Source organism: Gossypium arboreum, chromosome 10, assembly GCF_025698485.1.
Source record: "Gossypium arboreum isolate Shixiya-1 chromosome 10, ASM2569848v2, whole genome shotgun sequence".
In the NCBI taxonomy this organism is placed as follows: domain Eukaryota; kingdom Viridiplantae; phylum Streptophyta; class Magnoliopsida; order Malvales; family Malvaceae; genus Gossypium; species Gossypium arboreum.
Window position 1 is genome coordinate 57,674,986 of NC_069079.1, and position 15,666 is coordinate 57,690,651.

General features: G+C 38.3%; 1 long non-coding RNA gene across 2 annotated transcripts; it reads right to left on the reverse strand.

Moving 5' to 3' along the window:
• Positions 1-12,755: 12,755 nt before the first annotated feature.
• Positions 12,756-13,794, reverse strand: LOC128281694 (uncharacterized). 2 transcript variants are annotated; one of them, XR_008271951.1, is made up of 2 exons: positions 13,750-13,794; positions 12,756-13,010 (listed from the first exon to the last, which is right to left on the reverse strand). It is a non-coding gene; the product is annotated as an uncharacterized LOC128281694 (long non-coding RNA). The 2 variants fall into 2 exon arrangements; XR_008271950.1 differs by lacking the exon at positions 13,750-13,794 and adding an exon at positions 13,277-13,469.
• Between the last annotated feature and the right edge of the window lie 1,872 nt (positions 13,795-15,666).

The window sequence follows — 15,666 nt, forward strand, 5'->3', positions numbered from 1 at the left end:
ACATAAGGACCCTTGCTTTATAAAGCCATGACACATAGATACCTTTACAATATAGGAAGCTACTTTTGCATTGTATGCTATTAGATCCTTTTTATCTAATTGAGCACACAAACAAATAAATTTTCATACGAACTTTTACACATGCGAATTCACATACCATAAGCATGGAAATAATATTTAAAATATTTTTCTAACTCGGATTTATGGTCTTGAAACCACTATTCTGACTAGGGTCTAAACCGAACTGTTACATTCCAAATATATTTTTATTTTTCTAGATTATTGTTTAATCAATTTTAAACTAGAAACCCAATAAATTCCTAGTTTCACACTCGAAACCTTAAAATATACCTAAAACTTTTAGACCCAATTTAGGGATATTATAGTCTCAGTCACAAAATCACAAATTGTGGGCTTCCAACTAGAAAGGAGTGTACTTCTAGTGTAACACCCCTCAACTGTATTCAAAGCCGAAATAGGGTTACAGAGCATTACCAAACCTATAAAACAATTAAATATTCACTTTACAAAAATTTTCACATTTCATACAATTATCATTTAATCCCAATCAATATGTACCTAATACGAGCCTACGATGCCCTAAACATGTTTTGGGAATGGTTCGGGACTAAACCGATAATTTAGGAAACTTTTATGAAACCCTAAAAATTTTTCTCAAAACAGGGGACACAAGCCCGTGTGGCCCACCTGTGTGTTTCACATGGCCACCAAACACACCCATGTACAAGCTGTATGGACATTTGAAATGGGAGCACATGGCCGTGTCCCATCCTGTGTCCAACCCCATGTAACTTTCTGACTTGGGTCACACTGCCAACACACATGCCCGTGTGGCTAACTTGTGTGTCCTAAAAATGATCATACACGCCCGTGTGCTAGGTCATGCCAAACCTATAGGGTATACTGACTTATGCCACACGGCCATTCACACACCCGTGTTTTAGGCCGTGTGGAGCATACTGACTTGGTTTCTAATTTAACATAGGGGACACATGATCGTGTTACATAACCGTGTGTCACACACGACTAAGACACACGCCTGTATCGCTACCAATGTAGACAAAAATAAGCTATTTACTAAGCCATTTTTCCACCCCAAATTGTCACACACATACATCAAACCAAATACATAATTTATAGCATTTATAAACAACGAAAATAACCACAACCAAGGATAAAAGATATACCATTTCAATGCCAACATCTATGATGCTTATAATACCATATTCTAGCCTATTCAAATTATACCAATTCACGTTCCCAAAGCATTCATATGTACCATTTTAACTAAGCATTTATTAGCCTAAAACCACAAGCGCAACCCTTCTCAATTCATCAACCATTAGCTACCTTGAAGATTGCATTCAACAATCCATTCTCAAGCAATCATGAACCACATCACTAAGAGACATTAATACATATGTACATACACCACATAATGCCAAAATAAGCCAACATACAAGGCTAACACAAATCAAACACTACATATTCACAAGCCAACATATAACACCCCAAACCCGGCCCAGACGTTATGGCCGAATCTGGAGTGTTACATTGAAGTGTTTTAGTGAAAACTGTGTTTTCATTGAAAACCCTTCTTAAAATAAAAAAAAACTAAAAAAAAAAACCTTTCAGTTGCAAAAACCTTGTTTAAAACATTTGATTTAAGAAAACTTATCATTTAAAAATTTAATTGCGGAAACGTAAGAAGCATACTATAATTTAGGAAACCTATGTTCAACTTCGTGTGATTACAATGAAAATAATAAAAATAATTCAAGTAAACATAATGAAAACCTTATTACAATCTGACCTGAAACATGCTTAATGAAATAAAAACTTATATGTTTAAGAACAACAAGTCCAATTTATCTTGCTATCTGGCCACCCAGAGTCCCTCTGGACATCAAACCTTCTACAGAGCATCACCTGAAAATAAAATAAAAGAGGGGGTGAGTTTTTGCAAACTCAGTGTGTACAACCCTCAGCAAAAACAACCATTAAGAAAAAAAAATCATTCATCAATCATGTAATGCAATCCAATCAAAATTATCCATCCGCTACACACCAGCTCCGTCCCCTGTCACATCTTGTAGGGATATAAATATCGACCCACCCAGCCCACACACCATAGCAGCCTGGTTGCGAAACTACCTTCATTTACATATTGGGCTTTAAAAGCCGTCGGTGGATCCACGATTGTCAGGCAACCATGCGATCCTCATATACTTCCTCCGTTCCATAGTTCCCACCCCATATGCAACCTAAGCTGAACATCATATGTATGCATGTCACATCCATAAAACTTACATTCAACACGTAGGTGTATTTTGGTCATTTTTGCCCTTAGGGGCATTTCGATAAATTTTCTCTTAATTACGGTTTTCACTTACCTTGGCCCTTTAACGAGTCCCGTGAGCTAAGATGAATGAACACTATGCACCAGGTAGGATTCTAGAGAAGAAGAGGTGCGTCATTAAGACCGCTTAAGTACCAAGCTCTCCCTAGATCCAATCCTAGACATGCATTTACCCGTTGCCACACCTTAACCCTTTGACTTGTCCACGATCGGAATATATTAATCAAGTCTTATGTGGATATCATATGCCCAAAACCCCTTACAAAGCCCAAACAATTTCACATACCTGTATCTGGCCCATTAAGCCCAATTATATTCATATGGCCCATTAGGGCCCAAATCACCTGCATATGGCCCATTAAGCCCAAATCACACTTATATTCATGCTCACATACAAGTTCCTATCACATAGCATCAACACTCAGTTTTTGCCTATTATGGGTCCAATAGCCCATCGGGCCTATTTAGCCAATTCCGGCCCATATGGCCAAATTACAACCCAAGACCATAGAATGGCCCGTGGGCCTTAGGAAACCTATCAGTCTCCCCCTTACGAGTGTTCGCACACTCGTAAGACTACCGTAGCTAAACTTTCAGCTTTTCGGCATTTCAGCTTTTATAGATACATAATGTGTGTGCAGTGTATGTACACACCTGGTAAAAAAGCATGCTGTGATTCCCTTAGTCACCAACCTACAAACAATAACATTCTATAATTAATCACATGCTTAATATATATTTTTACTAAAATCGAAACCTCACCTTTCACCTTACCTTGCGCGACAAGTATAACAACCCCTTCTTTAATCACTAACCACGATCAACTCCTAGATCTGCATCAATCTTAACTATTAAAACCAGAATAATAGGTGACTCGTATCCAACACAAGTCCCCTTACCTTAACTATGAACATTCAGCCACTTTAGCCAATGGGAGTGGAATACTTACCAAAACCGTAAACACCTAAAGAGCAATTCGGCAGAGAGTTAAGATTCGAGATCCGATACTAATTCCCTACCAAAGCTGATTAGAAAGAGTGAGGGACAATAATCGATACCTAGCAAAGAAAATTGATTGGAAGAGCAACACTTACACTAGATTCGGTCAAAGAGTATTCAGCCCTTGGGAGATTCGGCTTTTCGGCTTTTCAAACTTAGTATGGTGAATAAGGTTTATTTGGTATAGATTAAAGAAGAATAGTAGAAGAAGAAATCGGATAAGTGAAACAAAGAAAATTGTGTAGAGAAGAATAGAAATCGGCAGGAAGAAAAGAAAGAAAAAAAAAGGGTTTTTGGCTTTTTGGATCTTGAAAAGAAATGGGCTTTCGGCTTTTGGACAAAGGGGTTTCTGACAATAAGGTGAAGAAGAATTTCAGTAGTAGCCTGGCAACCCTATATTCGGCCCCTATTTATAGCCCCTATAGCTAAATTTTCCATGCCCAATTCCCAATTCGGCTCCATCACTTCTCCTTTCTCATCTCCTCGTTTTTCTCTCTGATAACCTCTTGATCTTTTCCTTAATTTTCTCTTCTAAACACTCCTTGGAGTCCATCTTCACGCCACTTCCATCCTTATAGAAGGCCAAAATTAAACTTCTAAAAATACTAAGTTAGGATTTGAACCTTGGATCCCTTTGCTAGCTACTAACGCCACCTCACTACACCTTATATGGTGTCACTTAGCCACTCCTCCACAAGGCGTTTTGATGCTATTTTCCCTATCTTTATTTAAAAGCCCAACTACTTGCCAACCCTGATTCTTTTAATAATTAAACTATAATTTCATTTATTCCTAGGTTTAACTCAAACCTTAATTAAGACCTACTATAATTATCACATGGCTAGGAACATAAAACACAATTTTTATCAAAACTGAAAACAAAAAAAGTTCGGGATTTTGGGATTTCGGGATTTTTGGGGCGTTACAACTCTACCCCCTAAAAGAAATTTCGTCCTCGAAATTTCCAACTACTAACACAGACTACCACACCCACTTTCGTTGCGCACTCTAATTCCAACTTAGGTAAATAACACACTTTGGGTAAATACGTACCATTATTCTCCTATGGAGCGTCTCCATCCTCTTGATGACGTGCTGCATAGACCAAAGCTGGCTGTCTCGCCTCAGTATGAACAGCACCTCTGCCTGGTGCTCCATGACCCAAACCGTTTCCACCCCTAGCCTGATCACGACCTCTCAGAGGTAACTGATCACCCCTCGGTGGCTGTACACCAACTCGATCCACGAATGGCACCTGAGCTGACATTCTAGGGCAATTCCTGATCCTATGCTCCATAGATCCATAAGCTAGACAAGCTCCCGTCCTCTTCCAACACTCGCATACATGAAGTGGCACCCCTGGATTAACGGCAAGGGGCCCTGATCTATCTGGCCTATTAACTCTGGCCCTAGCCCTAGGCATCTGTCCTACACCCGGAGTCTCAGCCTCCCTTTCAATCCTACCCTTTTCTTTTTCCCGATTTAACCGCTTAGTGCGCTTTACCTCCTCTGCTATCTTTGCGTTCTCCACCAACTCTGAGAAACCTCACTCCCTTTGTGGAGCTATTAGTACCCTGAGGCTATCTCTAAGTCCATCCTCAAACCTCACACAATGTTCATACTTTGTTGCCACCATTACTCTCACATACCTATTAAGGCGTAAAAACTCCGCCTCATACTCCGCCACCGATTTGTTTCCTTAGGTCAGGTTCAGGAACTCCTTCCTTCTAGCATCCACATAGCCTGCACCCACATACTTCCCTTGGAATGCAACTTTGAAAAACTCCCAAGTGACCCGCTCCGGTTGGGTGTCCTCTTTCACTGTCAACCACCACTGGTAGGCTTCTTCCCTAGGCAGTGACACTGCTCCTTTCAACTTTTGCTCAGATGAGCAGTCCAGGTCCTCCATTATCCTTTCAATGGCCTCCAACCAATATTCCGCCACATTAGGAGCCACGTCAGCCACGCCCTTAAAGATCTCAACCCCGTTCGAATGAAGTCGCTCCGGAATGGACTCCCAATTTTTGCTGCCATTATTGGGCACAGCAACCCTTTCCAAAATCCTCAACATTGCCTGTGATAATTCATCTTCTTTCGCGGCCTGATCATACTGTCCATTCCCAGCCACAGGTGAGGCCGGAGCCTCTTCTACTCCAACATCGGGCATATGGCCCGATGCCGACGATTCAACCCTAGCACTTTCGCGGCCTTGGCCACGGCCCCTTGCACCTCTTCTAGCACTCATCATCGATTCGTGTATTATCTAGATTAAAATTTGATGAAGTTTTAGTTAGTTTAATACTTACACCGGTGTTTTATGAAAATATTTAAAGAGAAGATCGTTTCTGAAAATCCTCTACAATTTTTAGGTCCTACGAGCTGTAGTTCCATTCTAACAATCATCTACAGTACCTGTCTAACTATCTAGTATATAGCAATTTAAATAAACTTAAATAAATAAAAGTACTTACTTGGTTAAACGTTGGAGACTCGGTGTGCCGCTCAGTAAGATTTCCCTTTTCCATAATAGTGTGATCCAATTTTTTTAAACGGAAAAAAAACCAAATAGTAATAAGGCCCACTTCACAGCCCGAGTTTTACAACCTGGGCTCTGATACCAATAAATGTAACACCCTAAACTCGGCCCAGACGTTATGGCCGAAACTGGAGTGTTAAATTGAAGTGTTTTAGTGAAAACCGTGTTTTCATTGAAAACCCTTCTTAAAATAAAAGAAACTAAAAAAAAACTTTCAGTTGCGAAAACCTTGTTTAAAACATTTAATTTAAGAAAACTTATCATTTAAAAATTTAATTGCGGAAACGTAGAAAGCATACTATAATTTAGGAAACCCATGTTCAACTTCGTGTGATTACAATGAAAATAATAACAATAATTCAAGTAAACATAATGAAAACCTTATTACAATCTGATCTGAAACATGCTTAATGAAATAAAAACTTAACTGCTTAAGAACAACAAGTCTAATTTATCTTGCTAGCTGGCCACCTAGGTCCCTCCAGACATCGAACCTTCTACGAAGCGTCACCTGAAAATAAAATAAAAGAGGGGGTGAGTTTTCGGAAACTCAGTGTGTACAACCCTCGACAAAAACAACCATTCAGAAAAAAAACATCATTCATCAATCATGCAATGCAATCCCATCCAAATTATCCATCCGGTATACACCAGCTCCGTCCCCCGTCACACTATGTGGGGATATAAATATCGACCCACCCAGCCCACACACCATGGTAGCCCGATTGCGAAACTACCTTCATTTACATATTGGGCTTTAAAAGCCGTCGGTGGATCCATAATTGTTAGGTAACCATGCAATCCTCATATACTTACTCTGTTCCATAGTTCCCACCCTATATGCAACCTAAGCAGAACATCATATGTATGCATGTCACATCCATAAAACTTACATTCAACAACTAGGGGTATTTTGGTCATTTTCATCCTTAGGGGTATTTCGGTAAATTTTCCCTTAATTACAATTTTCACTTACCTTGGCCCGTTAATGAGGCCCGTGAGTTAAGATGAATGAACACTATGCTCCAGGTAGGATTCCAGAGAAGAGGAGGTGAATCATTAAGACCGCTTAAGTACCAAGCTCTCCCTAGATCCAATCCTAGACATACATTTACCCATTGCCACATCTTAACCCTTTGACTTGTCCATGGTCGTAATATATTAATTAAAACTTATGTGGATATCATATACTAGGACCAAAACCCCTTACAAAGCCTAAACAATTTCACATACCTGTATCTGGACCATTAAGCCCAATCATATTCATATGGCCCATTAGGCCCAAATCACTTGTACATGGCCCATTAGGCCCAAATAACATTTATATGGCCCCCTTAGGCCCAGTCACATTCATATTCATGCTCACATACAAGTTCCTATCACATAGCATCAACATTTAGTTTTTGCCTATTATGGGCCCAACAGCCCATCGGGCCCATTTAACCTATTCCGGCCCATATGGCCAAATCACAACCCAAGTCCACGGAATCACCCATGCGCCTGAGGCAACCTATCGGTCTCCCCCTTACGAGTGTTTGTGCACTCGCAAGACTACTGTAGCCAAACTTTTGGCTTTTCGGCATTTCGGCTTTTGTCGATACATAATGTGTGTGCAGTGTATGTACACACCTGGTCAGCAAGCGTGCTGCGATTCCCTTAGTCACCAACCTACAAATGATAACATTTTACAATTAATCGCATGCTTAATACATATTTTTACTAAAACCAAAACCTCACCTTTCACCTTACCTTGTGCGACAAGTATAACAACCCCTTCTTTAATCACTAACCACGGTCAACTCCTAGATCTACATCAATCTTAACTATTAAAACCAGAATAATAGGTGACTCGTATCCAACACAAGTCCCCTTACCTTAACTATGAACATTCGGCCACCTTAGCCAATGGGAGTGGAATATTTACCAAAACTGTAGACCTAAAGAGTAATTTGGCAGAGAGCTAAGATTCGAGATCCGATACTAATTCCCTACCAAAGTTGATTAGAAAGAGTGAGGGACAATAATCAATACCTAGCAAAGAAAGTCGATTGGAAGAACAACATTTACACTAGATTCGGTCAAAGAGTATTCAGCCCTTGGGATATTCGGCTTTTCGGCTTTTCAAACTTTGTATGGTGAATAAGGTTTATTTGGTACAGATTACAGAAGAATAGTTGAAGAAAAAATTGACTGGGTGAAACAAAGGAAATTGTGTAGAGAAGAACAGAAATCGGCAGGAAGAAAAGAAAGAAAAACAAAAGGGTTTTCGTCTTTTAGAGAAAGGGGTTTCTGGCAACAAGGTGAAGAAGAATTTTGGCAGTAGCCTGGCAACCCTGTATTCGGCCCCTATTTATAGCCCCTGTAGTTAAATTTTCCATGCCCAATTCCCAATTCGGCTCCATCACTTCTCCCTTCTCATCTCCTCGTTTTTCTCCCTGATAACCCCTTGATCTTTTCCTTAATTTTCTCTTCTGAACACTCCCCTTAGAGTCCATCTTCACGCCACTTCCATCCTTCTAGAAGGCCAAAATTAAGCTTCTAAAAATACTAAGTTAGGATTCGAACCTTGGATCCCCTTGCTAGCTACTAACGCCACCTCACTACACCTTATATGGTGTCACTTAGCCACTCCTCCACAAGGCTTTTTGATGCTATTTTCCACTATCTTTATTTAAAAGTCCAACTACTTGCCAACCCTGATTCTTTTAATAATTAAACTATAATTTCATTTATTCCTAGGTTTGAACTCAAACCTTAATTAAGACCTACTATAATTATCATATGGCTAGAAACATAAAACACAATTTTTATCAAAACCAAAAACAAAGAAAATTTGGGATTTTGGGATTTTTGGGTTTCAGGATTTTTGTGGCGTTAGATAACAAAAATGGGTAAAAATCATGCTACATATACCAAAATGACTCAATATCCCTATACATGCCATATACTTAAAATATCAAAGATCATAGGTACCAAGTGATAGGTGGATAGTGTGAAGTGATCTCCGACGATCCCCGAATCCGAGCTAGCTTGATGACACTATAAAACACGAGAAAATAAACAAAGTAAGCTATAAAGCTTAGTAAGCTCGTATAAAATAAACTCAATTCAGTCTCAAGATTACAATTCAAAAATTTGAATATATGAACATTTAGCATATATTAGCTAACAAACCTTTCATATACACAATTATGATATTAATCACATTCTTCACAAGTTTCTTCGAACCAAAGCTTATACATGTCACGTACGTACCTATACCATCTTATATCATTCTCATACTCAATCACATATTTCGTTTACTCATTGAACCATTCAGAATAGAAGTCAGATATTCAAGAGTCTCGCACAATATGTAACATCTCGAAATAGGGCTTAGTAGGAAAAGTGCTTTCAAAACCATAAAATCAAGGTCAAGAAATTATTTTAATATTATTTTTTGTGTTATAGCATGATTATATGAGTGCATGAAAATTTTGGTGAATTAATTTTTGTGTTTGTGAGCTTAATTGCGAAAAAGGACTAAATAGCAAAAAGGGAAAAAGTTTTGTTTTACTACCCAAATATGTTAAATAGCTAGAGAACCAAAATTGGAGGTCTTTAAAGTGAAAATACGGCATTAGGTGAGTGATGGCCAGCCATAGGGGACAAGAAAGTTGAAAAGTCAAAATTTGGTGGACATTAGGTGACTTTTTTGGTAATAAAATAAAGAAAAAAGTTGTCATCTTTTTCATTTCTTCTTCTTCTTCCACCGAAAATGGCAGCAAAAATGGGGGTTTTGAGAGCTTAAATTTTTAGCCACTTAGTTCTCTTGCAAGTAAGTGATTTTGATGGTCATTTTTTTATGATTTTTGTATTTTTGGAACCCTTGTAGCTCAATCTAGCTAATGGGGGGATTATTTTGCAAAATGGTTGAAAGTCTAGGGCTTTTCCATGTGAATATTTATGTTGCTTGCTGAATTTTTATGGAAGAAAATAATTCATGGTTGTGTAATAAACAACTTTTGTGAAAGGATTTTCATGGAAAACACCTAAATGGACCTTTTTGTAAAGGTTAATGAAAACGGTGATAAATGTGTGCAATGAATGAAATTGTGGGCTGCTATAAGCCTAAAATAAATTTGGCTAGCCTTTATTATTGAAGAAATTCGATAAAAATCAATTTACGAGCCTAGGGGTAAAATCATAATTTTTGTGAAAGTCTAGGGGAAAAATGTTCATTTTTCCAAAGTATAAATTATGGAATGTATTTATTAATATGATGATTAAAGTAGTGAATTTTATCATTATAGATCAATAAAATCGAGATTCAGGCTTAAATTGGAAAGTACGAGGTTATGGACTAAAATGGAGTAATTAGCCGAAATTGCATTTGAGGTAAGTCCGTGTGATTAAATAAGCATGATATCCATGTTATTGTTAATATACTTGAAATCTATCTTGCTATGATTGTATTGAATTTTATGTTGATGATATTGTATATGAGAAAGTGATGCCAAATGTTAATAACATTTATGTGATAATTGAATGCATTGGAAATTTGATGGAATGTGATATTCCATTGAAACGAGTAATTTGGGTGTAAATAATGTAACTACATGGATATTATGTGTGATTAAATTGATATAGCATAAATTTTTTGATTGCGAGTACGAGTATGCATGAGGAGACTTAACATGATAAACTCTCGGTTGAACCTTAGGAATAAATTGGATATTCATGCCATGACATTTGGGTGATATGTGTACTAGTGTAAGACATGTCTGGCACATGCATTGGCCACATTATGAGAGCTAGTGTAAGACCATGTTTGGGACATGACATCGGTATTGAGACGAGAGCTAGTGTAAGACCATGTCTGGGAGATGGCATCAGCCTCGAGATATGAAAGCTAGCGTAAGACCATGTCTGGGACATGGCATCGGCTTGAGATGTGTCAGAGTAAGAACATGTCTGGGACATGGTATTGGCATTGACAGATGAGAGCCAGTGTAAGACCATGTCTGGGACATGGCATCGGCCTCGATATATGAGAGTCAGTGTAAGACCATGTCTTGGACATGGCATCGACTTTGATGTGCGAGCCAATGTAAGACCATGTCCGGGACATGGCGTCGACATCTTACCCTATGTTTGAGGCTTATTGAATATCCAGTAGTATTCCAAGTGGTTCAACGGGTAGTTCAAAGCTTGTGATGAAAGCGAGAAGGTAAGTATATGAGCATGTTGAAAAGGTACAGGTATGTACTTGAAGCTCAGATACTATTACAATCATGAAATGATGCATCTTTGGTAAGGATACAAATAAATAAGCTATGCCTATGAGAATGAAATATTGATGACTTTATGATTATGGTTCTATGCTTATGATGTACCAATATTTATTTTTACCATAATGTTTAAAATGGTTTATAAAGATGTTATAAGCTTAGTTACCATTATTTTACATTAAATAATTTTGGGACAGCTACTGTGACAGCCCAAAATTGACCTTAGTCGGAATGTGGTTTCGGTACCACAAAACCGAGGCATAAAAATAATTTAAAATTTATTTTGATGCCTATAATATGTGTGTGCTCATGTGTGACATTTTTTGGTGATTGATTTAGTGTTATAAAGGTGAATTTCACTAGAAAGGACTTAGTAGTGAACTTTGAAAGTACGATAGGGAATTGTGTGATGACTAATTAAAGCATGCATGCAAAACAATGGACTTGCATGTCAAATTCCCCTTTTTATAGGTGGTGGCCGGCCATGGCAAGGAATTATGGGCAAAGAAAACATGTTATGACATGTTTTGTTAATGCATGATGTATTAAGTGATAAAATAATTAGATGTGGGAAGAGAAATAAAAAAAAATGTGTGTGAGAGTGTAGCATCCCCCATTGCCGTGTAAATAAGAAAGAAAAACAAAAAAAATTGTTCATCTTTTCCCCTCCTTCCTTTGGCCGAAATTCCTAAGAGGAAGAAGAGATTTTTGCTTCATTTTCTTTGTTTAGAAGAGATCTAGAAGGAGATTTGGCTAAACTTGCATCAAGATTAAGGTATGTATGAGGTTGTGTCATGAGATTTGTAACACCCCGAACCCGAGACCATCGCCGGTGTCGGACACAAGGGGTTAACAAGCCAAATCCACATATTTCGCCCACCAATTGACATTTCCAGTCAGGCTGGAAAACTGCGTCACCGTCGCCTTAAAAATCATATCTCGAGTTTCAAAACTCGGAAACTAGTTTCGTAAATTTTCCCTGAATTTAGACTCACATATACATCCATGGATTTATTTCTAGAATTTTTGGTCCGGCCAATTGGTACAGTTTATTAGTTAAAGTCACCCATGTTACAGGGATCGACTGCTCTGACCTCCGCGCGTTACAACTTGAATATCTCTCTGTACAGGGCTTTAATACTGGTGCCGTTTGTTTCTAATGAAACTACACTCAAAATGGAATCTGTAAATATAAGGCATGACTCCTAATTCTTTCTGGATAATTTATAGTAAATTTTTAAAGTTGCAACAGGGGATCCAGAAACCGTTCTGGCCCTGTCTCACGAAAGCTTTAATATCTCTTAACATGTGACTCCTATGACCGTTTTGTTTCTTCCATATGAAAGTAGACTCATCAAGGTTCATTTACATAGCTTATTAACTATTTAATACCATTCCTACAAATTTTGGTGATTTTTCACATTCACGTCACTGCAGCTGGCAGCATCTGTTTTTAAGGTAGGTCTTACCTATTTTGTAGTCTCCATGAACCAACTAGTCTTGCCATACATAGGTTCACATATGATCATTTTAACCATACCAATGGCTGATCATGTGACCAACACTCCCATTTCCAATCCATAATCACATCATGACACCATATATATATATACAAACCGCAAATAGTCTAAGTTCGTACTTCACTTTTACGAGCCATTTTCGCATGGCCGTACACATATACATCACAACATATTTAAACCAACAAGGGGTAGTCCTATACATGCCATTTCAAAGCTCAACCAAAAATTATACCAAAATGGAGGCTTTGATAGTGTAGATGACTTCGACTTTAATGATCCCGAATCCGATTGCTATCGAGCAAAATCTATAAAACAGAGAGCCAAAGCAACGGGGTAAGCATTTTTATGCTTAGTAAGTCTCAAGGAATAAAATCAGCTTTAATTAAAGCAATACATTCACATGGCCAAATGCATCATTTCATTAATACACATTCACATAATCATTCTTACTTCACACTTCATCATTATATACTTTCACAAGGTATCAACCAATTCAATAGCTGAAATTCGTTAGTCGATCGAGCGAATGTTGCTCAAACATGTCGACTTTCCAATGCACGTATAAACATACCTTATTCTTTGGGCTTTTCGAGCGTACCGATTGAATTCATTACAGCAACCAACACTCACCTCCAGCCCAAGCTTCTTCGGAATACAACCGGATATAACCACGTGCACGAATGCCTTCGGGTCTTAGCCCGGATAGAACGACTCGCACGAATGCCTTCGGGTCTTAGCCCGGATGTAGCCGCTAGCACAATGGCCTTCGGGTCTTAACCCGGATATAATTTCCAGCAATAACGTCTTCGGGTCTTAGCCCGGATATCATTCAATTGCTCATGCACACATACATCAATAATCATTAGACATTCATATTTCATTTTCGTTACTAAGGCTCAAACGCAAATATAATCACTAGCATAATCGCCTTCGGGACTTAGCCCGGGTATCATTCAAATACTCATACACACATAAATCGATAATCATTACACATCCATATTTCATTTCACATAATTCAAGTAGGGTCACTTCTTGAGGACTTACCTCGGATGTTGTCGAACGGCTTTTACGGCTATTCGATCACTTTTTCCTTCCCCTTGTCCAATTGTGGCCCTCTAAGCTCTTGAGCTAATTCAAACAAATTTAATTTATTAATACCTCATTATGCTAGCTTATGGCCGAATATGACAAGGAGTTTAAATGGTCATATGGCCACCCTTTAGCTTGAGTACACAATGGTCATGCACATTTTATACTACATCAAGCAATTCAATACAATTCATTCAAGCATCAAGGAAAAGCTAAGGCCATCAATCGGCTACCTAAGGCCGAACATACATGTCCAATTTGAGGCCAATTATACACTTAACACCACACAAAAACAGCATGCATTTTACTAGTTAATGCTTTGCATATTGTAGCTCAAAACTTATAATATAGCATCAAGCACTCATATGTGTACTAGGCCGAATGTACTTGCAATTTCACAAACATTCTTCAACATCTTCTTCTTTAAACAAACATATTCATCACTTACTTCATAACCAAAACATCATGTGCAAACATATATATACATATATGTGCATGGTCAATTTCAAGGTGTCCCTAGCCATCCAAAACACAAATTTTAACTAACATGCAAGAAGCATGAACCATGCTCATGAATGCATCATGGCGAATACATCACAATCATGCCCTTTCAACTTCAATCATGGTTAAACACAAAAGAAAACTCAATGTCTTACTCAAGATGGCTACAAAGAAATTTCAAGAGTAGACAATCCATCATTGCATGCATCATCATCAAGCTTCACACTTAGCAGGCAATGGCTTTATCACAATATCAACTTTGACCAAATACCACTTCCATGGCATAACAAGGATTTGAACCATGGCTAACATGAACATCAAGTTGGCAACTAAAACATGCATGAATCTCATGACACAACCTCATACATACCTTAATCTTGGTGCAAGTTTAGCCAAATCTCCTTCTAGATCTCTTCTAAACAAATAAAATGAAGCAAAAATCTCTTCTTCCCCTTAGTTTTGGCTCAAAGAAAGGATGAACAAATTTTTTCTTTCTTCCTTTACAACTCACGGCAATGGGGAGATACCACACTCACACACACATTTTTTTTCATTCTTTTCTTACCCATGCTTATTTGTTTATTATTTCTCCCTAATGCCCAACAAAACATGTTTCATGACATGTTTAGCCCATATTTCTTGGTTATGGCCAGCCACCACCTATAAAAAGGGGAATTTGACATGCAAGTCCATTGTTTTGCATGCATGCTTTAATTAGTCATCACACATTTCCCTATCGTACTTTCAAAGTTCACTACTAAGTCCTTTCTAGTGAAATTCACCTTTATAACACTAAATCAATCATCAAAAAATGTCATACATGAGCATACACATATTATAGGCATCAAAATAAATTTTAAATTATTTTTATGCCTCGGTTTTGTGGTCCCGAAACCACATTCCGACTAGGGTCAATTTTGGCTGTCACAACTCTCCCCACTTAAGAAATTTTCGTCCCGAAAATCTTACCAAGAATAGGGTTGGGTATCGCTCTTTCATAGAGTTCTCAGTTTCCCAAGTAGCTTCTTCTATCCCGTGCTTGAGCCATAACACCTTCACTAGCGGAACCCGCTTGTTTCTCAACTCTTTCACTTCCCGTGATAGGATACGAATCAGTTCTTCCTCATAACTCATATTGGCTTGAATTTCAACTTCTGATGGACTAATCACGTGCGATGGATCAGATCTATAGTGTCGAAGCATCGAAACATGAAAGACATCGTGAACCTTTTCGAGTTCAGGGGGCAAAATCAAACGATATGCCACTGGACGGACTCGCTCGGATATCTCATATGGCCCAATGAACCTCGGGCTCAACTTGCCCTTACGGCTAAATCTGAGTATCTTTTTCCAAGGCGATACCTTGAGAAA